This window comes from Pan troglodytes, chromosome 4, assembly GCF_028858775.2.
Source record: "Pan troglodytes isolate AG18354 chromosome 4, NHGRI_mPanTro3-v2.0_pri, whole genome shotgun sequence".
NCBI classification, from domain to species: Eukaryota; Metazoa; Chordata; class Mammalia; order Primates; family Hominidae; genus Pan; species Pan troglodytes.
Genome location: NC_072402.2, coordinates 129,063,814 through 129,091,309, shown reverse-complemented (window position 1 = coordinate 129,091,309; position 27,496 = coordinate 129,063,814). Strand labels below are relative to the sequence as shown.

The window sequence follows — 27,496 nt, the reverse complement described above, 5'->3', positions numbered from 1 at the left end:
ATTGAAAAAGATGAAAATTAGGTGAATCCCTTTTTTCCTTTTACCCAGTATGACGCTTGATGATTTTGGGGGGGGAAGATAGAATTAAGTTTCCCACCATTATCCTACCCACCCAGTTGTCTTCCCTCAATACAGCCCCTAATATTAGCTTCTTGTGTAGCCTTTCACAGATACTTTATGAATATACCAGCATATATGTATATTCTTTTTTAAAATATTTTTATGTAGCATTATACATCACGGGCACCTTTTTCACTTAACACTTTATCTTAGAAATCAGGCAATATCAGTAACATTTTAAAGAGATAAGATCTATGTTACCCAGGCTGGATTTGAACTCCTGAGTTCAAACAATCCTTCCCTATCAGCCTCCCAAATAACTAGGACTATCAGCATGTGCCACTACACCCAGCTAATATCAGTAACTTTTAAAAAACTGCCTCTTTTAAGTTTTAAAGGCTGCATTTGTATCATACTGATACAGGTCATCTTTCACAGACAGAAGTTGAGTTGTTTCTAATACTTCACTATTACAGTACTGCAAAAACTAACCCTGTATATTCACACAAGTGAGAATATGATGAACTAAACCCAAAAGCTACAGAATTTAACCATAAGATAAATTCCAAGAAGTGAAACTGATGTATTAAAGAGCATGTACATTTAAATGTTCAGTAGGCATTTTAAATTTGGCAGATGTTTTCCAATCTCCTAAAGGAATGTGCCAACTTATACTCCCTCTAATAAGGCATTAGAATACCTACATTTCTTTCAAAACACGTTTTCTAAGAAGGCTTCCCTAACTCCAAGAATATAAAGAGGAAAAATTCATTTTCTTCCTCTGAAGATAAGGATCTGATTTTTTCTGATGGCTACCCAGCTATAATATTGCCAGAAAGAAAAAAAATAATTTTCTCCACTGATCTGATACGTGCTTTCATCATATTCTAAATTTCCATATGAATTTGGGACTCTTTTTATTCTGTACCACTGATCTATCTACGAGAATTATAATGTATTAATTACTGTAATTTTAGAATACATTTTTTTTTTTGAGACAGAGTCTCGCTCTGTCGCCCAGGCTGGAGTGCAGTGGCGCAATCTCAGCTCACTGCATCCTCCGCCTCCGGGTTCAAGTGATTCTCCTGCCTCAGCCTCCCAAGTAGCTGAGATTACAAGCATGCGCCACCATGCCTGGCTAATTTTTGTATTTTTAGCAGATATGGGGTTTCACCATGTTGACCAGGCTGGTCTCAAACTACTGACCTCAAATGATCCACCCTCCTCGGCCTCCCAAAGTGCTGGGATTACAGGCATAAGCCACTGCCACCCGGCCAGAATACATTTTTAATATCTAGAAGAACTAGTTCTTTTTTTTTTTTTTAATCTTACTTATTTTTTGAGACACAGTCTCGCTCTGTCACCCAGGCTGGAGTACAGTGGCACAATCTCAGCTCAATGCAACCTCCACCTCCCAGATTCAAGCTATTCTCCTGCCTCAGCCTCCTGAGTAGCTGGGATTACAGGCATACGCCACCACGCCTGACTTAATTTTTTTTTTCTATTTTTAGTAGAGACAGGGTTTCATTATGTTGGCCAGGCTGGTCTCAAACCCCTAACCTCAAGTGATCCACCTGCCTTGGCCTCCCAAAGTGTTCGGGTTACAGGTGTTAGCCACCATGCCCAGCCTAGTTCCTTTTTTAAATGTTCTTTTTTTTTTTTTTTTTTTTTTTTTTTTTTTTTTTTTTTTTTAAAGACAGAGTCTTGCTCTGTCGCCCAGGCTGCAGTGCAGTGGCGCGATCTCGGCTCACTGCAACTTCTGCCTCCCGGGTTCACGCCATTCTTCTGCCTTGGCCTCCCGAGTAGCTGGAACTACAGGCACCCGCCACCACACCCAGCTAATTTTTTGTATTTTTAGTAGAGACGGGGTTTCACTGCTTTAGCCACAATGGTCTCAATCTCCTGACCTCGTGATCCGCCTGCCTCGGCCTCCCAAAGTGCTGGGATTACAGGCGTGAGCCACCGCGCCTGGCCTAAATGTTCATTCTTTTAAAGAATTTTTCTGGATAATCTTCCTTATTTTTTTCCTTATAAATTTTAGATTCAACTAATCTTTAAAAATCCTTCTAAAAATTTTATCGGGATGTTACAGACTGGAAGAGAACAATATTTTTCAGATACTGAATTACGATGGTGAGTTTCTAAGTATTCTTTTGGGTCCTGGGTGATTCTGCTATAAGAGATCTACTTTTTGAGAAACAATACTGCATATCAAAGGAAAGAGTAGTGGTGCTTGCTAAGGGGCAAAGGAAGCCAGTATACAGAGTGCAAGCTCTGTCTATGGGGGTACAACAGCCTAACTATATTAGATATCAATATAAATTTATCCTTGTTGAGAAGACCAAGAAAATTTCTTCACAGAGGCAGAAACTATATTCCAAACTACTTTCTATGGCCCTAGGGTAAGAAAACAACTGCAGCTGAAGTAAGTAGTTTAGAATTCCATTCCATACAAGAACTCAAAATCAGTGGTGAACTACAGGCTTGGAAAACCAGAATGAAGTGAGGCACTGAGGGTCGGGGGGAAAGTCATATCGACCTTTCTCCTACCTTACACCCCCAACTCATCCCAGCACTTTGGGAGGCTAAAGGAGGTGGATCATTTGAGGTCTGGAGTTCGAAACCAGCCTGGTCAACATGGTGAAACCCCGTCTCTACTAAAAATACAAAAAAACTTGGCCAGGAGTGGTGGCGGGCACCTGTAATCCCAGCTACTCAGGAGGCTGAAGCAGGAGAATCGCTTGAACCCTGGAGGCGGAGGTTGCAATGAGCCGAGATTGCGCCACTGCACTCCAGCCTGCGCAACAGAGTGAGACTCTGTCTAAAAAAAAAAAAAGGAAAAAAAGAATGCATTATCTGCCAACCTGCACATCTGTGTCAGAGGCATCCTTACCTAACTCACAATTCAAGTTTTATTAAGTCCCTTGAGTTCTCATTATGCAGATGTATAATTGAGGGTTGAGAAGGATGTATCAGCTAGAAAGTTTTCACAAAAATGTAAGACAAAATCCAAAGCCAATTGGATTAAACATGAAATTTAGTGGCTCATGCAACTGTAAGTCTAGAGGTACAGCAGCTTCAGGGAAGGGTTGATCCAGCAACTCAAATGGAGTAACTAGGGCATGGCTTTTCTCTGCTCTACTCACTCAGTGTTGGCTTCTTAATCAACTAAATTTCCTTTCATGGTCAAAAGATAGCTGCCAGGAATTCAATAACTATGTTTTCAGGTTGAAATTCATAAAAATAAGTGCCTTCATCTCAGCATTCCTAGCAAATATCCTAAGATTCACTCTGCTTGATCTAGCTTAAGGTGCATGCCTGCCATGACTGTCTTAGGTAGGAAACACGTTCCATTCCTACAAAATATATATGAAATACAGCACATTAAAGTTGACCTTAATGATTTAAATTTCCTGTATTACTAAATAATGGTACTACTGCATTTAAATTGATGGGTAAAGTGCATCATACAACTTTCTCTATCTTCTTAAAAAGTTATTCTCCTGGTTGGGCATGGTGGCTCACACCTTCAGTTCCCGCACTTTGGGAGGCCAACGCAGGTAGACCTCTTGAGCCCAGGAGTTCAAGACCAGCCTGGACAACATGGTGAAACCCTGTCTCTACAAAAAATATAAATTGGCTGGGCATGGTGGTGCACACCTGTAGTCCCAGCTACTTGGGAGGCTGAGACAGGAGGATCGCTTGAGCCCAGGAGGCAGAGGTTCCTGGCATCTTGGGCTCAAACACACAGGCATAGGCAAAGAGCCAAGATCACACTCCAGCCTGGGAAACAGAGTGAGACCCTGTCTCAAAAAAAGAAGTAGGAAAAAAAGGTATTCTCCCAGATTTTCATCAGCATCCATCAAGAAAAAAAAAAAAAGTGAATTCTTCCCTGAATGTAAATCTCTTTTTGAAGGATTCAAAATATACTACCAGATTACCTGGTAAAATCATAACACAGGTTTTATCTTTTTCCTTTTACCATAACTGAAAGTAACACCACAGATTTTCAAGAAGAAAAAGAGGTTCTCATTCCATACTTTTTCAAGATTATAATAACAAGATTTAAAAGAAAAGATAGAAAGAAACATTTATATCTAGAGCCAGGTCAAAAAAAAAAAAAGATTTGTTTCACAGAGCTTTAAAACATAAGCAACTAGATCATCCATCCTATGGCCCAAGATCCCTCTTACTACATCACCGCCAAACTTCCCTCCACCTCCCCCAAAACACACAGTCCTAAGAACAGAGTGGGGATGCACACTTTAGGGAATCTTTCTGTGAATGTGCATTCCAAAGCCAAATACAAATTATTCCTGAATTATGCTTCTTACTATTGACGTCCCTCATTCCTATAATTATCACAGAAAATAGAAGGCAAACTATTCTGTTTTTATAATGAAGAAGAATGTGAAATTCCATTTATTAGATTGAAAGCCAATACTCAAACATAAAGGAGAGAACCTGGTTCTGACGGTAAAGTTGGACAAAAACAAAAGGCAACATTGTCTGGAGTAGAACTAACCACTTGAACACGTATTACATACTGGAAGTCTTAAAGAAAAAACAAACTTCACTCATAATCCTAGAGGGAAGCAGTGTGGTTAAAGAAAAGGATGTGAATTTAAAAAAAAAATCTCTGTAATTATTAGATTCTACGGATTGGTTTTTCAAATACTTATCAAGTAATTCAGTTAAGCAAACATGTATTGATGACATCATTAAGAAGTATTAGAGTCAGATACAATAGGAATATAAACATACCCCTTGACTTCATAAAGCTTGTAAGGGGCTACAAAGAACATGATCAAGTAGAAATGTGTGTGACACTAAAAAACATGGCTTTGAGTAATCAAAAAAGGAAGAAACCAAATAAATCTAGATAATTTCTATAGCAAATAACAGGAAATCTCAAGGCAAAACTGCTTAAACAATAAGAAAATTCAGATAGAGTGGCTATAGGCATGGTAAATGGAACTCTAGTTCTACTTTTCTCCAGTTCCCTTGGTTCTCCCTCCTTCACATAAGGCACCACCTTCAGGCTACTAAAAAGATGGCTCCAGCACTTCCACACATCACATCTACGTAATATCAGCTCCGCGGAGAAGAGGGACCATCTATTTTCTTCCTTTTCACAAAATCAAGAAAGATTTCCCCAAAAGCCTCTTGCAGATGTCCCTTTTGTCTCTCATTGGACAAAACTGTTTCTCATGTCCATTCCTAAAACAATCACTCCCAAAGAGAATGAGACCTACCACAACTAAGATTAGAATGGATGCTGGTAACTATCATGACCATCATTTCAGCGCTGGCTGAATATTTCAAATACAGTATTTCAGGCCTCGGACTGAAGAAGAAATAATAGAGAAAAATGCCTAAGCAAAGGAAAGGATGTGCCTAACTGGAAGAAGCAAGCCAAACTCTGAAATCAGACATTAAACATGATGTTAGGGATAAAGAATTCCCTTAAACTGCACTGCTGTCCTCCTCTGTAATATAAAAATTAATGTCAGCAAATTCTAAGAATGTAGAAGTAGTCATCCTCTTTTTATGGAAAGGGTTTAGGTTATTTAATTATCAGTGGGGATTATCAGACTTACCACTCCTCAGCAATGGAGTAACACATTCAGCTACTTCTGGGTTAAGAACATTCCATATTATGCATACAGATGACCGCAGATTCACTGTCAGTAGTTATTCCTTGCAGATTTCTTCTCATTTGGGTTCCAGGTTTCACTCAAAAATTCACACACTCAAATCTGGCCCTATCTGCAAATGAAAGCATGCAATTAGGAGGCAAAAAGCTACAGAGAGCAATTCCCCCTCCCCCATCTATAATTAACTGATCCATATAAAGACTGAACTCAAACACTAGGCTCACTAAGCACCATGTTTAACCTAAGCAACCTGCATTTCAACACCATAACGTGCTTATTATACACAGTTACCACACTTTTCCCACCATATAAATTTATTGTTGCTTCCACAGTATATCCACCCACCGGGCAGAATCCAGCAGACAGATACCTTTGGTGGACCCACACTAGGTTGGTCTGCATGGTTAAAGGATAACTGCCTACATTTATAAATCAGGACTTTACATGAAAATCCAGATTTTGGACCTCTCTTGAAAAATCAGAATATCTGGCAATACTGGCCCCACATTCCCATACGGAAACAATCTTCTGGAGCTGATTAGCAGCTAACTAACCCTGTGGATGGGACTTTGCAGTTCTCCACAGAAGTCGCCACTCTCCTTTATGTTACAACCTGGCTCACAATTACTTATCTGTACCCTGCAGACATCTGAGCTTGCAAACTCTGCTACGTATTTCTAATAGCTCCCAGGGAACATTTTAGTATTGTCACAGCCAAGCATGTTTCTCTGCCTTGAGGATATAATATAGCATAAGAGGATAACAAACATGGACTTAAGAGTCAGAAGCTGAAGTTCAAATTCTGCAAATGACTAGCTGTGTGACCTCAGGTCTGTTTTTAACCTAAGATATAGTTCATCTAAAAGCGTCCAAATAAACCTATAAGCCTTAACACAGTAGACAAAACACGCCTAAAATCTAACGTGTCCAACCTGAATTGACAATACTAGATCCACTGCTTCCTCAGTCTTCGTCATCTCAACAAATCACACCATAATCCATATATTCCGCTCGAGCCACAAACATAATGTCCCACATACTCTTCCTTGTCTCCCAAAGCCATCACCAAGGCAACTGGCTCTCCCTCCAAAACACATAACTTGAACAGATTCTTAGAATTCCAGTCATAAAAACAAACAGCAATTCATCCTTCATAATCAATTACTTTGCTGAAATTGCCTATAAATTTAACACCTTAAATAATGGTAGCTTGAAGTGTCAAGGTTCCATATTATGAAGAATACTGGTACTTCATTAAAGGAAAAATGAATTTCATTAAAGGAAAAATGAAAACCATTGGGGTTGCTGCATCTCACTCCTGGCAAGACATTGATATTACATTTTATAAACTTACACATTTCTTCAACTCTAAACTGACAGTGAACTAAGAGGCTATGCTAACTCTGATAAGGAAATTAGGAAAACCAAGACTACTATTAATAGAATAAATAAGTCTAGGAAGGTTGCAGGATCAATACTCAAAAATCAAGATTAATACTCAAAAATCAATTCTATTTCTATAGAACACTTGTACAAAGAATAATCAGAAGCCAGGCACGGTGGCTCATATGTATAATCCCAGCACTCTGGGAGGCCAGGGTGGGATGATTGCTTGAGGCCAGGATTTTAAGACCAGCCTGGGAAACATAGGGAGATCCTGTCTCAACAACAAAAAAAAAATGTTTTAAGTTAACCAGGCATGGTGGAGCATGCCTGTAGTCCTAGCTACTCAGGAGGCTGTGGTGGGAGGATTACTTGAGCCCAAGAGTTCGAGGTTACAGTGAGCTACGACTGTGCCACTGAACTCCAACCCTGGCAACAGAGCCAGATCCTGTCTCCAAAAAAAAAAAAAAAAAAGGACAATCATTTAAAAAATAATTTCATTTGTAGTGTAAAAATATGAATTATGAAGAAATTATCAAATTATGTGCAAAAACAAATAGAGAATAATATTATGTTCATAGATCAATGAAGTGAATGATGTTAACATGTCAATTCTCCCCAATTTGATCAATATAGTCAACACAATTCTAATAAGAATCCCAGCTGACCTTTTTGTAGAATAAACTGGCATGTTTACTCTAAAATCCTACAGTTTAGTCGGGCATGGTGGTGCACACCTGTAATCCCAGCTACTCGGAAGGCCGAGGCAGGAGGATCGCTTGAACCCAGGAGACAGAGATTGCAGTGAGCCAAGATCATGCCACTGCACTACGGCCAGGGTGACAGAGTGAGACTCTGCCTCAAAATAAATAAAATAAATTAATTAAATAAAATCATATGGAAATGGCAAAGAGCTAGATCAATCAAAACGGCTTTTAAAAAGGGCAAAAATTTTGGAAGCCTTATACAACCAGAATTCAAGGTTTATTATAAAGCTACAAAAACATTGTACTAGTAGGCAGAGAGACTTAACAGGTCAACAAAACAAAACTGAGAGTCCAGAAATACAACTACACACATGTGGTCAACTTATTTTCCATAAGGGTACAAAGGCAATCCAGCAGAGAAAGGATAGCTTTCCCAACAAATGAAGCTGGAACAACTGAATATTCATACCACATGCCAAAATTAACTCAAAATCAATCACAGACCTAAAGGTAAAACCATAAAACTTCCATAAAATCTTTGTGGCCTTATCTTGGGCAAAGATTAGTAAACTAAAACACAAAAGCACAATCCACTTAAAAAAGACAAAGTAATAATTTCATTCAAATACTAATTTCTGCTATTTGCAAGACACTGTTAACAGAATGAAAGATAAGCCTCAGAAATAAAAGGCATCCAAATAGAAAAGGAAGAAGAGAGGGGCCAGGCGCGGTGGCTCATGCCTGTAATCCCAGCACTTTGGGAGGCCGAGGCAGGCGGATCACAAGGTCAGGAGATGGAGACCATCCTGGCTAACATGGTAAAACCCCGCCTCCACTAAAAATACAAAAAATCAGCCGGGCGTGGTGGCAGGCACCTGTAGTCCCAGCTACAAGGGAGGCTGAGGCAGCAGAATGGTGTGAACCCGGGAGGCAGAGCTTTCAGTGAGCCAAGATCACACCACTGCACTACAGCCTGGGTGACAGAGCAAGACTCCGTCAAAAAAAAAAAAAAAAAAAAAAAAGAAAAGGGAGGAGGAGCCAAGATGGCCGAATAGGAACAGCTCCCATCTACAGATCCCAGCGTGAGCGACGCAGAAGACGGGTGATTTCTGCATTTCCACCTGAGGTACTGGGTTCATCTCACTAGGGAGTGCCAGACAGTGGGCGCAGGTCAGTGGGTGCGCACACCGTTTGCGAGCCAAAGCAGGGCGAGGCATTGCCTCACTCAGGAAGTGCAAGGGGTCAGGGAGTTCCCTTTCCTAGTCAAAGAAAGGGGTGACGGACAGCACCTGGAAAATCGGGTCACTCCCACCCGAATACTGCGCTTTTCCGAGGGGCTTAAAAAACGGCGCACCACGAGATTATATCCCGCACCTGGCTGGAAGGGTCCTACGCCCACGGAGTCTCGCTGATTGCTAGCACAGCAGACTGAGATCAAACTGCAAGGCAGCAGCCAGGCTGGGGGAGGGGCGCCCACCATTGCCCAGGCTTGCTTAGGTAAACAAAGCAGCCTGGAAGCTCAAACTGGGTGGAGCCCACCACAGCTCAAGGAGGCCTGCCTGCCTCTGTAGGCTCCACCTCTGGGGGCAGGGCACAGACAAACAAAAAGCAGTAACCTCTGCAGACTTAAATGTCCCTGTCTGACAGCTTTGAAGAGAGCACTGGTACTCCCAGCACGCAGCTGGAGACCTGAGAACGGGCAGACTGCCTCCTCAAGTGGGTCCCTGACCTCTCACCCCCGAGAAGCCTAACTGGGAGGCACCCCCCAGCAGGGGCACACTGACACCTCACACAGCAAGGTACTCCAACAGACCGGCAACTGAGGGTCCTCTCTGTTAGAAGGAAAACTAACAAACAAAAAGGACACCCACACCAAAAACCCATCTGTACATCACCATCATCAAAGAACAAAAGTAGATAAAACCACAAAGATGGGGAAAAAACAGAACAGAAAAACTGGAAACTCTAAAAAGCAGAGCGCCTCTCCTCCTTCAAAGGAACGCAGTTCCTCACCAGCAACAGAACAAAGCTGGACAGGGAATGACTTTGACGAGCTGAGTGAAGAAGGCTTCAGATGATCAAATTACTCTGAGCTACTGAAGGACATTCAAACCAAAGGCAAAGAAGTTGAAAACTTCGAAAAAAAATTTAGAAGAATGTATAACTAGAATAACCAATACAGAGAAGTGCTTAAAGGAGCTGATGGAGCTGAAAACCAAAGCTCGAGAACTACGTGAAGAATGCAGAAGCCTCAGGAGCCGATGTGATCAACTGGAAGAAAGGGTATCAGCGATGGAAGATGAGATGAATGAAATGAAGTGAGAAGGGAAGTTTAGAGAAAAAAGAATGAAAAGAAACGAGCAAAGCCTTCAAGAAATATGGGACTACGTGAAAAGACCAAATATACGTCTGATTGGTGTACCTGAAAGTGATGCGGAGAATGGAACCAAGTTGGAAAACACTCTGCAGGATATTATCCAGGAGAACTTCCCCAATCTAGCAAGGCAGGCCAATGTTCAGATTCAGGAAATACAGAGAACGCCACAAAGATACTCCTCGAGAAGAGCAACTCCAAGACACATAATTGTCAGATTCACCAAAGTTGAAATGAAGGAAAAAATATTAAGGGCAGCCAGAGAGAAAGGTCAGGTTACCCACAAAGGGAAGCCCATCAGACTAACAGCGGATCTCTCGGCAGAAACCCTACAAGCCAGAAGAGAGTGGGAGCCAATATTCAACATTCTTAAAGAAAAGAATTTTCAACCCAGAATTGCATATCCAGCCAAACTAAGCTTCATAAGTGAAGGAGAAATAAAATCCTTTACAGACAAGCAAATGCTGAGAGATTTTTGTCACCACCAGGCCTGCTCTAAAAGAGCTCCTGAAGGAAGCGCTAAACATGTAAAGGAACAACCGGTACCCGCCGCTGCAAAATCATGCCAAAATGTAAAGACCATCGAGACTAGGAAGAAACTGCATCAACTAACGAGCAAAATAACCAGCTAACATCATAATGACAGGATCAAATTCACACATAACAATATTAACTTTAAATGCAAATGGACTAAATGCTCCAATTAAAAGACAGACTGGCAAATTGGATAAAGAGTCAAGACCCATCAGTGTGCTGTATTCAGGAAACCCATCTCATGTGCAGAGACACACATACGCTCAAAATAAAAGGACGGAGGAAGATCTACCAAGCAAATGGAAAACAAAAAAAGGCAGGGGTTGCAATCCTAGTCTCTGATAAAACAGACTTTAAACCAACAAAAATCAAAAGAGACACGGCCATTACATAATGGTAAAGGGATCAATTCAACAAGAAGAGCTAACTATCCTAAATATATATGCACCCAATACAGGAGCACCCAGATTCATAAAGCAAGTCCTGAGTGACCTACAAAGAGACTTAGACTCCCACACATTAATAATGGGAGACATTAACACCCCACTGTCAACATTAGACAGATCAACGAGACAGAAAGTCAACAAGGATACCCAGGAATTGAACTCAGCTCTGCACCAAGCAGACCTAATAGACATCTACAGAACTCTCCACCCCAAATCAACAGAATATACATTTTTTTCAGCACCATACCACACCTATTCAAAATGGACCACATACTAGGAAGTAAAGCTCTCCTCAGCAAATGTAAAAGAACAGAAATTATAACAAACTATCTCTCAGACCACAGTGCAATCAAACTAGAACTCAGGATTAAGAATCTCACTCAAAACCGCTCAACTACATGGAAACTGAACAACCTGCTCCTGAATGACTACTGGGTACATAACGAAATGAAGGCAGAAATAAAGATGTTCTTTGAAACCAACGAGAACAAAGACACAACATACCAGAATCTCTGGGACACATTCAAAGCAGTGTGTAGAGGGAAATTTATAGCACTAAATGCCCACAAGAGAAAGCAGGAAAGATCCAAAATTGACACCCTAACATCACAATTAAAAGAACTAGACAAGCAAGAGCAAACACATTCAAAAGCTAGCAGAAGGCAAGAAATAACTAAAATCAGAGCAGAACTGAAGGAAATAGAGACACAAAAAACCCTTCAAAAAATTAATGAATCCAGGAGCTGGTTTTTTGAAAGGATCAACAAAATTGATAGACCGCTAGCAAGACTAATAAAGAAAAAAAGAGAGAAGAATCAAATAGACACAATAAAAAATGATAATGGGGATATCACCACCGATCCCACAGAAATACAAACTACCATCAGAGAATACTACAAACACCTCTATGCAAATAAACTAGAAAATTTAGAAGAAAGGGATAAATTCCTGGACACATACACTCTCCCAAGACTAAACCAGGAAGAAGTTGAATCTCTGAATAGACCAATAACAGGAGCTGAAATTGTGGCAATAATCAATAGCTTACCAACCAAAAAGAGTCCAGGACCAGATGGATTCACAGCCGAATTCTACCAGAGGTACAAGGAGGAACTGGTACCATTCCTTCTGAAACTATTCCAATCAACAGAAAAAGAGGGAATCCTCCCTAACTCATTTTATGAGGCCAGCATCATTCTGATACCAAAGCCGCGCAGAGACACAACCAAAAAAGAGAATTTTAGACCAATATCCTTGATGAACATTGATGCAAAAATCCTCAATAAAATACTGGCAAAACGAATCCAGCAGCACATCAAAAAGCTTATCCACCATGATCAAGTGGGCTTCATCCCTGGAATGCAAGGCTGGTTCAATATACGCAAATCAATAAATGTAATCCAGCATATAAACAGAGCCAAAGACAAAAACCACATGATTATCTCAATAGATGCAGAAAAGGCCTTTGACAAAATTCAACAACACTTCATGCTAAAAACTCTCAATAAATTAGGTATTGATGGGATGTACTTCAAAATAATAAGAGCTATCTATGACAAACCCACAGCCAATATCATACTGAATGGGCAAAAATTGGAAGCATTCCCTTTGAAAACTGGCACAAGACAGGGATGCCCTCTCTCACCACTCCTATTCAACATAGTGTTGGAAGTTCTGGCCAGGGCAATTAGGCAGGAGAAGGAAATAAAGGGTATTCAATTAGGAAAAGAGGAAGTCAAATTGTCCCTGTTTGCAGACGACATGATTGTATATCTAGAAAACCCCATTGTCTCAGCCCAAAATCTCCTTAAGCTGATAAGCAACTTCAGTAAAGTCTCAGGATACAAAATCAATGTACAGAATCACAAGCATTCTTATACACCAACAACAGACAAACAGAGAGCCAAATCATGAGTGAACTCCCATTCACAATTGCTTCAAAGAGAATAAAATACCTAGGAATCCAACTTACAAGGGATGTGAAGGACCTCTTCAAGGAGAACTACAAACCACTGCTCAAGGAAATAAAAGAGGATACAAACAAATGGAAGAACATTCCATGCTCATGGGTAGGAAGAATCAATATCATGAAAATGGCCATACTGCCCAAGGTAATTTACAGATTCAATGCCATCCCCATCAAGCTACCAATGCCTTTCTTCACAGAATTGGAAAAAACTACTTTAAAGTTCATATGGAACCAAAAAAGAGCCTGCATCACCAAGTCAATCCTAAGCCAAAAGAACAAAGCTGGAGGCATCACACTACCTGACTTCAAACTATACTACAAGGCTACAGTAACCAAAACAGCATGGTACTGGAACCAAAACAGAGATATAGATCAATGGAACACAACAGAGCCCTCAGAAATAACACTGCATATCTACAACTATCTGATCTTTGACAAACCTGAGAAAAACAAGCAATGGGGAAAGGATTCCCTATTTAATAAATGGTGCTGGGAAAACTGGCTAGCCTTATGTAGAAAGCTGAAACTGGATCCCTTCCTTACACCTTATACAAAAATCAATTCAAGATGGATTAAAGACTTAAACGTTTGACCTCTAATTAAACTAAAGAGCTTCTACACAGCAAAAGAAACTACCATCAGAGTGAACAGGCAACCTACAAAATGGGAGAAAATTTTCGCAACCTACTCATCTGACAAAGGGCTAATATCCAGAATCTACAGGGAACTCAAACAAATTTACAAGAAAAAAACAAACAACCCCATCAAAAAGTGGGCGAAGGATATGAGCAGACACTTTTCAAAAGAAGACATTTATGCAGCCAAAAAACACATGAAAAAATGCTCATCATCACTGGCCATCAGAGAAATGCAAATCAAAACCACAATGAGATACCATCTCACACCAGTTATAATGGTAATCATGAAAAAGTCAGGAAACAACAGGTGCTGGACAGGATGTGGAGAAATAGGAACACTTTTACACTGTTGGTGGGACTATAAACTAGTTCAACCATTGTGGAAGTCAGTGTGGCGATTTCTCAGGGATCTAGAACTAGAAATACCATTTGACCCAGCCGTCCCATTACTGGGTATATACCCAAAGGACTATTAAATCATGCTGCTATAAAGACACATGCACATGTATGTTTACTGCGGCATTATTCACAATAGCAAAGACTTGGAACCAACCCAAATGTCCAACAATGATAGACTGGATTAAGAAAATGTGGCACATATACACCATGGAATACTATGCAGCCATAAAAAATGATGAGTTCATGTCCATTGTAGGGACACGGATGAAATTGGAAATCATCATTCTCAGTAAACTATCGCAAGAACAAAAAACCAAACACTGCATATTCTCACTCATAGGTGGGAACTGAACAATGAGATCACATGGACACAGGAAGGGGAACATCACACTCTGGGGACTGTTGTGGGGTGGGGGGAGGGGGGAGGGATAGCACTGGAAGATATACCTAATGCTAGATGACGAGTTAGTGGGTGCAGCACACCAGCATGGCACATGTATACATATGTAACTAACCTGCACAATGTGCACATGTACCCTAAAACTTAAAGTATAATAATAAAAAAATTTTTAAAAAAAAGGAAGAAGAGAAATTGTATCTGTTTGCTGACGACATGATCTTATATGTAGAAAACCCTAAAGCCTCCATCAAAAAACTGTTAGAACTGATAAACGAAGTAAAGTTGCAGGGTACAAAATCAACAGACAAAAATCAGTAGCATTTCTTTACACTAACAACTAATAATCTGGAAAAAATATTAAGAAATCAATTCTATTCACAATAGCCTCCAAAAAGTATATATATTTAGGATTAAATTTAACCAAGGAGGTGAAAGATCTGTATGCTGAAAACTATAAAACACTGATGAAAGAAACTGTAGACAATACAAATAAATATAATGGTATCCCATGTTCAGGGATTGGAATCTTTAATGTTGTTAAAATGCCTACAATACCCAAAGCAATTTACAGATTCAATGCAATCTCTATCAAAATTCCAATGCTGTTTTTCACAGAAATAGAAAAAATAATCCTAAAATTCATATAAAACCACAAAAGACGTCAAACAGACAAAGCAATCTTGAGCAAAACAAAGCTGGAGGCATCACACTACCTAGCTTCAAAATCTACTACAAACTATAGTAATCAATACAGAACGTACTGGCATAAAAACAGAAACACTGACCAACAGAACAGGATAGAAAGCCAAGAAATAAACCTACAAATTATGGTCAACTGGCTTTCAACAAAGTTACCAAGAACACAAAACAGAGAAAGGACAGTCTCTTCAATACAGCAGTCTCCCCTTATCTGTGAGGGATACGTTCCAAGACCCCCTGCGGATAGGAACCCTAGATATACTATGTTTATTCAATCTGATAAACTAGACAGCTATTAAGTGACTAATGAGCAGGTAGCATATACAGCATGGATATGCTGGACAAAGGATGATTTCCCAGGCAGGACAAGGCAGGACGGCACAAGATTTCATCACACTACTCAGGATGACACATAATTTAAAACGTAAGAATTGTTTATTTTCTGGAATTTTCCATACACTATTTTCAGATCATGGTTGACCAAGATTAACTCAAACTGCAGAATGCAAAACCACAGATAAGGTGAAACTACTGTAAATGGTGCTAGGAAAACTGGATATCCACAAGGAAAAGAATAAAAGTGGACCATTATCTCACACCATATACAAAAATCAACTCAGAATGGATCAAAAACTTAAATGTAAGACCTGAAACTGTCAAACTACTAGAAGAAAACATAGGAAAATAGTTACATGACATTGGTCTGAGCAATTTTTAGTTTTTTTAGATATAACCCCAAATATACAGGCAACAAAGGCAAAAATAAAACAGGACTGCATCAACTAAAAAGCTTCTGCACAGCAAAGGAAACAATTAATGGATTGAAGAGACAATCCACAGATTGAGAGGAAATATTTAAAAACCATTTATCTGATAAAGGGCTAATATCCAAAATATATAAGGAACTCAAACTGAATAGCAAGAAAACAACTTAATCAAAAAACGTGCAAAGGACCCAACAGACATTTCTCAAAAGAAGACAATAAACAGATGAATCTCAGCAAATCACAAGCAGCCAAGCTTCAGCCAATCACAAGCTGCCAACTGATCAGACCATGTTCAAATAAGGCAAAGGAGGAACTGTTAACTAATCAATCTATACACGTACTTGCTTGTCTTTTCTGTCTATACTTACTGCCCAGGTTGCACAGCAGAGCTCTCTGAACCTTTTCTGGTTCTGAGTGCTGCCCAATTCATGTACCATATAATTCTTTGCTCAAATAAATTCTGCCACATTTACATTGTCTAAAGTTTTTCTTTTAACATAGAGACAAAAACTGGAAACAATTCATCAACTGGAGAATGGATAAACCTGTGGTATACACTACTCTCAATAAAAAAGAATGATTTTATACACCCATCAACATGGATTAATCTCAAAATAATTATGCTGAGTCAAAGAAGCCACACAAAGAGTATATACTGTATAATTTACACAAAATTCTAGAAAATAGAAACTAATCTCTAGTGGTGGAAAAGCAGATCAGCTAATCTCCTAGGAATGTGGGTGGGTGGGCAAAAGGAGGGCCTACAAAGGGCTGAGAAGAAACTTTTGGGGTATATTTCCAGTATCTTCAGTGTGGTTATGATTTCACAGGAATATACACATGCCAAAATTTATCAAGCTGAACACTTGAAATATATGCATTTAATTTTATGTTTAAATATTAATAACTGGTAGCAAGCCTGGTTAAAATGAAAAGCAAGATCCTTTTGATGCATTAAATTTGAAAATTATGGCCACAATCTTTCTCTTCAGAAAATAGCTCTTCCAAAAGTATAATATCTCAATGCTAAGGATCAGAAACACGATTACTAATCACAAAGAAAGCATATGCCAAAAACAGTACTCTAACTAACCTAGTATAATATAATTTGGCATGGGAAAAAGGAAATGTGGTGGATTTCAACATTGTTAATTCAATTATAGTCCAGAGTACCTCAGTCCTCCATTAAATTTGGTAGAAATTAGATTTAAAATACTGTCATTTCATTGTTGACCAAAAAGACATTTTACTATAATCATTCAATGAGTGTCATGTGGATACCGTTACTAAAATGGACTTCATATTCTGCTTAGAATTCATGAAAAAGTCATGAAAACAGATCCAATCTAACTGCTAAGCACTGGTATGCCTTGGTGCTTTTTGTATCATATTAAATGCCACCTCTATCCCTATCTACCTGTCATTTATACTGAAGAGACGGAGAAAAATGAATTATTTCCTTAGCTGAATTTAACCATTAAGTTTTATTTTAGGCCGGGTGCAGTGTCTCATGCCTGTAATGCCAGCACTTTGGGAGGCCAAGGCGGGAGGATTGTTTGGGCCCAGGAGTTCAAGACAAGCCTGGGCAATGTAGAGAGACCCCATTTCTACAAAAAATACAAAATTTAAAAATTAAAAATAATAATAAATTAGCCTGGCATGATGGTGCATGCCTGTGGTCCCAGCTACTTGGGAGGCTGAGGTGCAAGGATTGCTTGGGCCGGGAAGGTCAAGGTTGCAGTGAGCTGTGATCATGCCACTGCACTCCAGCCTGGGCAAGACAGCAAGACTGTCCCAAAAAAAAAAGAAAATTATTTTAGACAGAAGCCAAAGTGTACACTCCATCTCTATGCAGAGATTTCTAGTCTCCAAGATAATCAGTCTCAGTTCCATCATATTGCTATGAAGACAAGAATGCATTTTTAAAGAAATTAAGTTATCCATGCTGTGTCTAAATACCTTTAGGGCAGTCACAAAGAAAAATTATGCTAGTTTTGCATCATCCCAAATGGCACAACTCCAATGAATGAGTACAGGCTGTATGTTCTACCTATTAGTACATCTTTCTGTTGTCACTGCTGCCTAAAAGTGGAATGTCCTGCCTTAGGGTATCTGTTATCAGAGGTCAGGATGTTAGGATCATGATTCAAAAGTCCTACTGATAGATGATTTAGACAAACTTTATTTAAGATTCCTTCCAAACCTCAGATCTTCTTATAAGTTAAAAATAAAATCGATTTTTAAGTGCCCAATCCACTACAATTCAAAAGTCTTAAATTTCAGCTGATAAACTACAAGAAGCCAAAGGCATAGGTCTTCCAGTAACATTTTGAGTACTTTCCACTTTTCCTCAAGAAACAGTAGCTTAAATTATCAGGCCTTGACCCTATTAAATCACTCTGACATTGAATGAAAAATAAGTACTTAAATATATGTCCCATTTTTATGCATGATCATTTAATGTCAAATACCAATTCCTTTCTTCTTCTCAAAGAAATACAGATCTGTCAGGGACAAATATAGACCTGTAAGAAATCTAGTTCAATTTCCTCACTTTACAGGCCCAGAAAGGTAAAGAAACTTGACTTAAAATCACTTAATTAGTACAATGTCTATTAGCACTGCAATAAATCACTGTCATTTATTTCCTCTGTGAATACACTGTAAAGAAATGCATATAATCATTCACTTAAACAGTTTAAGTGAAAAGTCATCTGGGCAATAATGTAGCCAGTGGCGACACTAAGACTCAACACATTTTTGTTTGATTCTTGCTATTATTTGCTGGTGCTGTTAACATTCCAAGACCCTAAAAGTGTAAGATGTAGTTGAGTTACAAAAGTGGGTACAGGTGAGGGTAGCTGTAAATGAGGCAAAAACGTTAAAGGAGAAAGAAGCTATTTCTAATTGCTGGAATTTCAGAATCTGCTTGTCTTAAAAAAAAAAAAAGAGTCATGAGGCAACAAAAATGGACTACTCCTGGTAAGTCGTAATGATACAACCACTTTGTAAATAATTTCGCAACTTTCTTATAAAGGTATATATATACATTTACCATGCTCCCCAACAAACTCACTCCTAAGAGAAATGAAAACATGTCCAGACAAAGAATATGGCTGAAGGAGGCAGTATAGAATAGCAGTTAAGAAAAGAGGTGCTGGTTGGACACGGTGGCTCAGGCCTGTAATCCCAGAACTTCGGGAGGCTGAGGTGGGTGGATCACTTGAGGTCAGGAGTTCAAGACCAGCCTGGCCAACATGGTGAAACCCCCGTCTCTATTAAAAACACAAAAATTAGGCTGGGCACGGTGGCTCACACCTGTAATCCTGGCACTTTGGGAGGCCGAGGCAGGCGGATCACCCGAGGTCGGGAGTTCGTGACCAGCCTCACCAACATGGAGAAACCCTGTTTCTATTAAAAATACAAAAATAGCCAGGCGTGGTGGTGCATGCCTATAATCCCACCTACTGTGGAGGCTGAGGCAGGAGAATCTCTTGAACCCGGGAGGCGGAGGTTGCAGTGAGCTGACATCGCACCATTGCACTCCAGCCTGGGCAACAAAAGCAAAACTCCGTCTCAAAAAAAAAAAAACAACCAAAAATTAGCCAGGCAGTAGTGGCGCGTGCCTGTAATCCCAGCTACTCAGGAGGCTGAGGCAGGAGAATCACTTGAGCCGGGGAGGCAGAGGTTGCAGTGAGCCAAGATCTCGTCACTGCATTGCAGTCTGGGCAAGAGAGTAAGACCCTGTCTCAAAAACAAAATAAAATAAAATAAGATAAAAAAAGAAAAAGGAGGTGCTGCTATCAAACTGTCCTCAGGGTTTGAAATCTGGCTCTGCCACTTACTAAGTGTACTGATTTCAGACAGGTTATTCCCCTCTCTCCATGCCTCAAAAAATAGGGGTATCAGAAAGGGAAGGGGGCTTAATATTATGATGATACGTTATGCTAGCAATTAGCAAGTCAGAGTTGTTTTTTAGTCAGAGGACTTTTAACTTTTTTAATTTTTTTTTTTTTTTTGAGACGGAGTCTTGCTCTGTCTCCCAAACCAGAGTGCAGTGGCGTGATCTTGGCTCACTGCAACCTCCACCTCCCAGGTTCAAGTGATTCTCCTGCCTCAGCCTCCCGAGTAGCTGGAATTACAGGCACGCGCCACCACGCCTGGCTAATTTTTATATTTTTAGTAGAGACAGGGTATCACCATGTTCATCAGGCTGGTCTCGAACTCCTGACCTCGTGATCTGCCTGCCTCGGCCTCCCAAAGTGCTGGGATTACAGACATGAGCCACCGCACCCAGCCCTTTTAAAAATTTTTAATTGAAATATAATTCTACATATTTATGGGGTACATAGTGATGTTTCAGTAAATAAAATGTATAGTGGTCAGGGTAATTGGCATACCCACCATTCCAAACATTTATCATTTCTTTGTGTTGGGAACATTCAATAATTCTCCTTTTAGCTATTTGAAGCTATATGTTATTAACTATAGTCATCCTCCCGGGCCATAGAACACTAGAACGTATTCCTCCTATCTAGTTGTAATTTTGTGTCCTTTAACCCCATCTCTCCTCTCTCCTTCTTCCCCCTACCCTTGCCAGTCTCAGAGGACATTTTAAAACACATATACACACCCACAGCAACGGTAGTGTACAATACAGTATTTAAGAGTTTATGTGTATTTTGTGTATGGTCAAATAAATATAGTTTCCAATTCTGACTGCCACAGAGAATTGTTGGGAGGTTACCTCCCTGAGATTTGGTTTCACTAACTATAAAACGAAGACAATGCCACCTCAGAGAATTATTGTAAGAATGTAGTAAGATGTATAAAGTGTTTACTTATTACAATGCTTGACATATCATAGCTAAAAAACGGAAACTATTTTATTATGCAATATGTACATTATAACTAGAATGACCATTCATCCTTCTTTGTTTGTGATAGTCACAATTTATGCCAATTTTTAAACATAATTTTTTTTTTTTTTTGAGACGGAGTCTCGCTCTGTCGCCCAGGCTGGAGTGCAGTGGCGCGATCTCGGCTCACAGCAAGCTCCACCTCCCAGGTTCACGCCATTCTCCTGCCTCAGCCTCCCGAGGAGCTGGGACTACAGGCACCCGCCACCACGCCTGGCTAATTTTTTGTATTTTTAGTAGAGACAGGTTTCACTGTGTTAGCCAGGATGGTCTCAATCTCCTGACCTCATGATCCGCCCGCCTCGGCCTCCCAAAGTGCTGGGATTACAGGCGTGAGCCACCGCGCCAGGCCTACAACATAATTATTAATGGCCATTCTCTATCTTGATATGTTCCAGTTTCGATGATAAATTATATGGTCACCCTAATTTATAACTAAAATACTGTCAAGATTTTTCCTTTATTTAGTTCTTTGTTCTCTTATTCCCTTTTTAGTGACATTTTCTCTTTCTTATCCAACTCATTGTCCCCCTTTTCCAACCTCTCTCTTGCTCTCACTTGTTCTCACTCCCCTTATCCAGGTGCTTGGCAACCTCAATGCTGCAAGTCCAGGTTCTGTGGTCCTAAACTCCTCAGTAATGGCATGTTTTTCAAATCTTATTTTTCTCAAATTCCCATCCATCCTTTCACTGAATTCCAGAATAAAAGCTAGTGACCCTAAAAACACTACCACGATCACCAACAATGGGATTAATATTCTAGTTCTCTAAGGATAACAACACTTTAACAGGAAACTCCAAGAGAGACAACACCTTAAGCCAAAGTAGAGAAACTAACAGCATAAATGTCAGATACTGTGACAGGCTGGGTAGGATAGACCATTTGAGAACTTTACTCTTCGAATCAAATAATTTAGGTGGGTTTCTACTAAATACCTATATCAGAACAGCCCTGATTCCCTCCTTTTTGCTGGTTCTCAGATAATCCAGTCAAAATACCAAAGGCTCAAAAACTAACATTACATTAATAGTTCTTAAGGGTTTTGTCCTATGCCCTCATCTTTCACTCTACAAATGCTCCCCTAGGTTATTTCAATCACTCCCCTGAGTTCAATTAGCATCAATGCTGATCGCCAAATCTACATTTCCAGCCCACAGCTGTCTCCAGCCCAAAGCTCTCCAGCCTAGTTGTCTTTTAATTTAGCCTCACACCCAGCTGCATGTAGTGCAGCTCCACAGGATATGCTACCTCTGCTTCAAACTTTACTGAACCCTGCTTCTTAACTCTGCTTCTTTCTTACCATTACCCACCCCAATCCTATTCAATTTATTTTCATTAAATTCCCTCTCATCTACCCAGTTTACGAAGCCAGAAACAAGCATGTTATCCTCAACTTTTGCCTTTCCATCTCATCCCCCACAGCCAAACGACCATGTTCTATTTGTCCAATCTGTTTCTCCCCAACACTAAGTCACCAGTAGAGTTCTAGGAACCACCATCATCTCTCAACGAATACCATAATAGCTGCTAACTGACCCCTGGTAACCACTCTTAGTCCCTCCAATTTGTTCCCCATTTTGGCTAGAATGATACTTCTAAAATGAATGTCTGATCATGTTATTCCTGACGTAAAACCCCCTTTAATGATTATTATCCTCAGGAAAGTCTCCTCGTATGACTTCTCAGGGCCTTTACCATTTGGTCCCCACATTTCTCTTCAACCTCATTTACTACCTCTTCCATTTGATACCCCATGACTGTGCCATCCAACCATTCTCAATTTCTTTCTGTTGCCTACAGGACATCACACTTACTGTTCACTTCTTTCTGTCTGGCATACTCTTCAGAACTTGATATGGCTATCATCTCCTTCAGGAATCATTCCCCAATCCCCCAAGTCTATTCAGGCCCTCTTCCAATATACCTTGTACCTTCCTTTGAGGGCACTTATATTACAGAGGTTATTAATCCTGGCTGCACCTCCAAATAATGGGAGAAACTTAGTCCCAGAATTTCAGATTCAGAAATGTGGCAAAATGGCATTCAATTCTGGGTGTCAGGTTTAGCTTAGCAAAAAGCACAAGGGGAAGATATGACAGCCTTCAAAGATTTGTAGGTCTTAGCATAGCATGGGAAAGAGGAAGCCAACTTGTTATGGGGTACCAAAGATGCTGGTAACAAAGCCACTATGCAGAAGTTTCAGGAAGGCAATTTTTGGTTTAAAAAGAGAAAGAACTATCTACAAGTCTAACTGCCCCCCAAAAGATACTGGGATGCCTAGAAAGTGGTGAATTCATGGTCACTAGAGGTTAAGTATCAGGGACCCTAAAAGAATTCCTATATTTGTGACGTCATACTAAATAATATCCACAGTTCAAATCAATTCTAAGATTCTATGGTACCTAAATTCATAAAATATTTTAAAGATGCCGGGCGCGGTGGCTCATGCCTGTAATCCGAGCACATTGGGAGGCCAAGGCGGGTGGATCACCTGAGATCGGATCACCTGAGTTCGGGAGTTCAAGACCAGCCTCACCAACATGGAGAAACCCCATCTCCACTTAAAAAAAAAAAAAAATTAGCCAGGCATGGTGGTGCCTGCCTGTAATCCCAACTACTCAGGAGGCTGAGGCAGGAGAACCGCTTGAACCCAGGAGGCAGAGGTTGCGCTGAGCCGAGATTGTTCCATTGCACTCCAGCCTGGGCAACAAGAGTAAAACTCAAAAAAAAAAAAAAAAAAAAAATTTAAAGATGACTAGACAGCAGCTGAATGAAAGCACATTACTCTAACCCACTCTAACAGGAAGCATAACTTCCTAAAAAATTAGATTTAACTGCCTATTTTACAAATAACTCAGTGAAACTACTCATAAAAATAGCTAAATACATTACGTTTTCGTGTATTAACTTGTTAAAGAAAAAAATGAAAAACTGTCATTAAGATTGGAAATAGGGAGAGTCTCCTAGTTTTTATTTGACCCTGTGTGAAAAGCCAAAAGAAACCAAGATGCTGATTTGTCGATCTATTATTTCTCAAAGGGTAAAATGACATCAAAAAGGCTTTTTTAGGATGTGGTAAACTTTTATAATTTTTATAATTTTTTATTTTTATTTATTTATTTACTTACTTATTTATTTTTGAAATGGAGTCTTGCTCTGTCACCCAGGCTGGAGTGCAGTGGCACAATCTTGACTCACTGCAAGCTCCGCCTCCCGGGTTCACGCCATTCTCCTGCCTCAGCCTCCCAAGTAGCTGGGACTACAGGCACCCGCCACCACGCCCAGCTAGTTTTTTTGTATTTTTAGTAGAGACGAGGTTTCACTGTGTTAGCCAGGATGGTCTCTATCTCCTGACCTCGTGATCCACCCGCCTCGGCCTCCCAAAGTGCTGGGATTACAGGGGTGAGCCACCGCACCTGGCCAGGATGCAGTAACTTTTAAAAAGACTTTGTACACTAACAAATATTTGTTTTCTCATGTATACATGAGAAAGAGGGAAAGATGAGAAAGAGTTAAAGGTTTCTTAACGCCTTATGTAATTATAACATTTATGGGTACAAGAAAAACAATGGAGAAGAATGGAACTAAATAACAGCCTCATTCTCTCTGCTGTCATATTTTATTGTATCTTCAGGTCAAAGTGATCTGGAAAGAAGCCATTTTTGCACGAGAAAGAACAAAAATGCAAAAAAAAAGAGAATATAAAGTATTTAATCTGAAGTCATCCTTTTCCTATGACTTTTATAAAAAGCACAAAAAATGTCTAAATTAGTTACTGTCATCTTTAACTCACTACTATTTATATCTCCATACTTTTATTTTACAACTTAGAGAAAACATTCTACTTTCATCAAAATTTTAGTTTTAATAAATATGCTGCAATCTTAGGTTGGATTTATTAAGAGAGGTGGAGTGGTCTTTTCTCCCCACAAGGAAATCTTTTATAATAATCTTCAAAAAAAAAAAGAAAGAAAGAAAGAAAAAGAACTTGCAAAACATTATGTTTCCATACAACTTTACAAAACACATTTTCATATATGAAAGACTACTATAGAGAAGCAACATAATCAAACTGGAAAGCCTCTGTTATGGGTTGAATTTGCCCACTCCTCTCCCAAAAAGATATGTTGAAATCCTAACCCCCCCAGTACCTCTGAATGTGACCTTATGTTGCAGATGTTACTAGTTAAAATGAGATCATACTGGAGTAGAGTGGGCCCCTAATCCAATATGATTGTTGTCCTTTTAAGAAGCCAACAGTATGAAAACAGAGACACAGAAGGAGAAGGCCATGTGATGACAAAGGCAAGAGACTGGAGTTAAGCAGCTGCAAGCCAACGACTGCCAGCAAACCATCTGAAGCTAAGGTAAAGCAAGAAAGGTTTCCCCTCCAGGTTTCATGGGGAACTCAGCGCTGTTGACACCCTGATTTTGGACTTCTAACCTTCAGAACTGTGAGACAACACATTTCTGTTGTCTTAAGCCACCTAGTTTGTGACACCTTGTTGTGGCAAACCCAGGAAATGAATACAGCCTCCATTTGATGAGGAGAGCAAAAAAAGTCACACAAATCTAAGTGTTATAATCATGTTCACTATAATCCATTACCCAATCAAAACAGGATTTTGGCCTTGCTTCAGTGTGGTCACTGTCTACATGGTCTCCAGCTCATCAAAACGCAATCCACGTTTCTATTAAATATCCCATTTATTCAGTATCTAGGCTAGACAGTTATCTAGGCCACCAAGTTTAATAAAAGTGTGTCTGTTTTCCCATGTGTTACAGGACAGTCGTGTTTGTATTTTATATTGTACATATTTTGACCAGATAGTACATACCCATAGTAAAACTGGATAAAAAGAAATGTGTTGGCTGGGTGCGGTGGCTCACGTCTGTATTCCCAGCACTTTGGGAGGCTGAGGCAGGCAGATCATGAGGTCAGGAGGTCGAGACCACCCTGGCTAACACAGTGAAACCCCGTCTCTACTAAACAAAATACAAAAACTTAGCCGGGCACGGTGGCGGGCGCCTGTAGTCCCAGCTACTCGGGAGGCTGAGGCAGGAGAATGGCGTGAACCCGGGAGGTGGAGCTTGCAGTGAGCCGAGATCGTGCCACTGCACTCCAGCCTGGGCGACAGAGCAAGACTCTGTCTCAAAAAAAAAAAAAAAAAAAGTGTTTCACCCTCACTCTTCTGTCCACAAATCATCCTGTTCCCCGCTCCAGAGAGAAACATTATTACTAGTTTATTCTATGTTTTTCCAGTAAGATCCCATGCATTTATAAAAATACTATATATACTTATGTATGTGACGCATTTAAATGGTAGCATACTCTACACATTCTGAACCTTTTGTTAACCACTTCACATGTGTCTTGGAGACCATTCTGTATATGTAGAACTTGTTTTTCATTTGCAGTACAATATTCGATTATATGGATGCACCATAATATATTTAACCAATCCTCTACAGATAGACATTAAGGTCACTGCCAATACTTATCTTTATCACGATGATGCTGTAATAGCTATCTTTTTTTGTTGTTTTGGTTTTTTGTTTTGTTTTGGTTTTTTTTTTTTTCAAAGTCTCAATCTGTCGCCCAGGCTGGAGTGCAATGGCATCAACTCAGCTTACTGCAACCTTCACCTCCTGGGTTCAAGCGATTCTCATGCCTCAGTCTCCCAAGTAGCTAGGATTACAGGTGCCCACCTCCATGCCTATTTTCTTTTTTTGAGACTTAGTCTCACTCTGCCACCCAGAATGGAGTGCAGTGGCATGATCTCGGCTCACTGCAACCTCCGCCTCCCAGGTTCAAGCGATTGTCCTGCTTCAGCCTCCCGAGTAGCTGGGACTACAGGTGCATGCCATCACGCCTGGCTAATTTTTTGTATTTCTAGTATAGACAGGGTTTCACCATGTTAGCCAGGATGGTCTTGATCTCCTGACCTCATGACCCGCCCACCTCGGCTTCCCAAAGTGCTGGGACTACAAGCGTGAACCACTGCGCCCAGCCTAATTTTTCTATTTTTAGTAGAGATGGAGTTCTGCCATGTTGGCCAGGCTGGTCTCGAACTCCTGACCTCAAGTGATCTGCCCGCCTCAGCCTCCCAAAGGGCTGGAATTACAGGCGTGAGCCACCACGCCCGGCCATGTACTGGCTTTTTATTATCCTTTCACTGAACTCTTTCTTTGCCATCCTATTTATAACTGCAATCTCCTGTTCCCTACCCTAGTAGTCACCATCTCCCTCCCATGCTTTATTTTTCCTCATAGTACTTTTTTAAGTTATCTGGCATTCTATATATTTCACTCATTTGTTGCTTGTCTACATCAACTAGAATGTAGGGCTCCATAAACACAAGAACTTTTGTCTCTTTCATTCGAAACTAAATCCCTAGTATCTGAGTGTCTGGCAAATAGCTAGTGCACAGTATTTATTCAATAATTGAATGGTTTTATTTGATCCCAGAAAAGGGACAACATACCTTTCCTTCAAGGCAAAGTAAGTCACAGTTCCCAAACTGATGAGTAATTTGTCCTCTTT

At 40.0% G+C, this 27,496-nt stretch overlaps 1 protein-coding gene across 19 annotated transcripts in view; it reads right to left on the bottom strand.

Moving 5' to 3' along the window:
- Positions 1-27,496, bottom strand: part of CDC42SE2 (CDC42 small effector 2) — a 191,629-nt gene that overhangs the window by 79,156 nt on the left and 84,977 nt on the right. For 15 of the 19 annotated variants that reach the window (XM_063810613.1, XM_063810622.1, XM_063810612.1 and 12 more), the window contains one exon: positions 5,661-5,829. The exons of 2 other annotated variants lie outside the window; for them this stretch is intronic. The gene's annotated coding sequence lies outside the window, so the exon portion shown is untranslated. Of the gene's footprint in view, positions 1-5,660; positions 5,830-22,766; positions 23,280-27,496 lie in introns of those variants that run through there. 2 more of the 19 variants (XM_063810624.1, XM_054685152.2) reach the window with 1 other exon arrangement.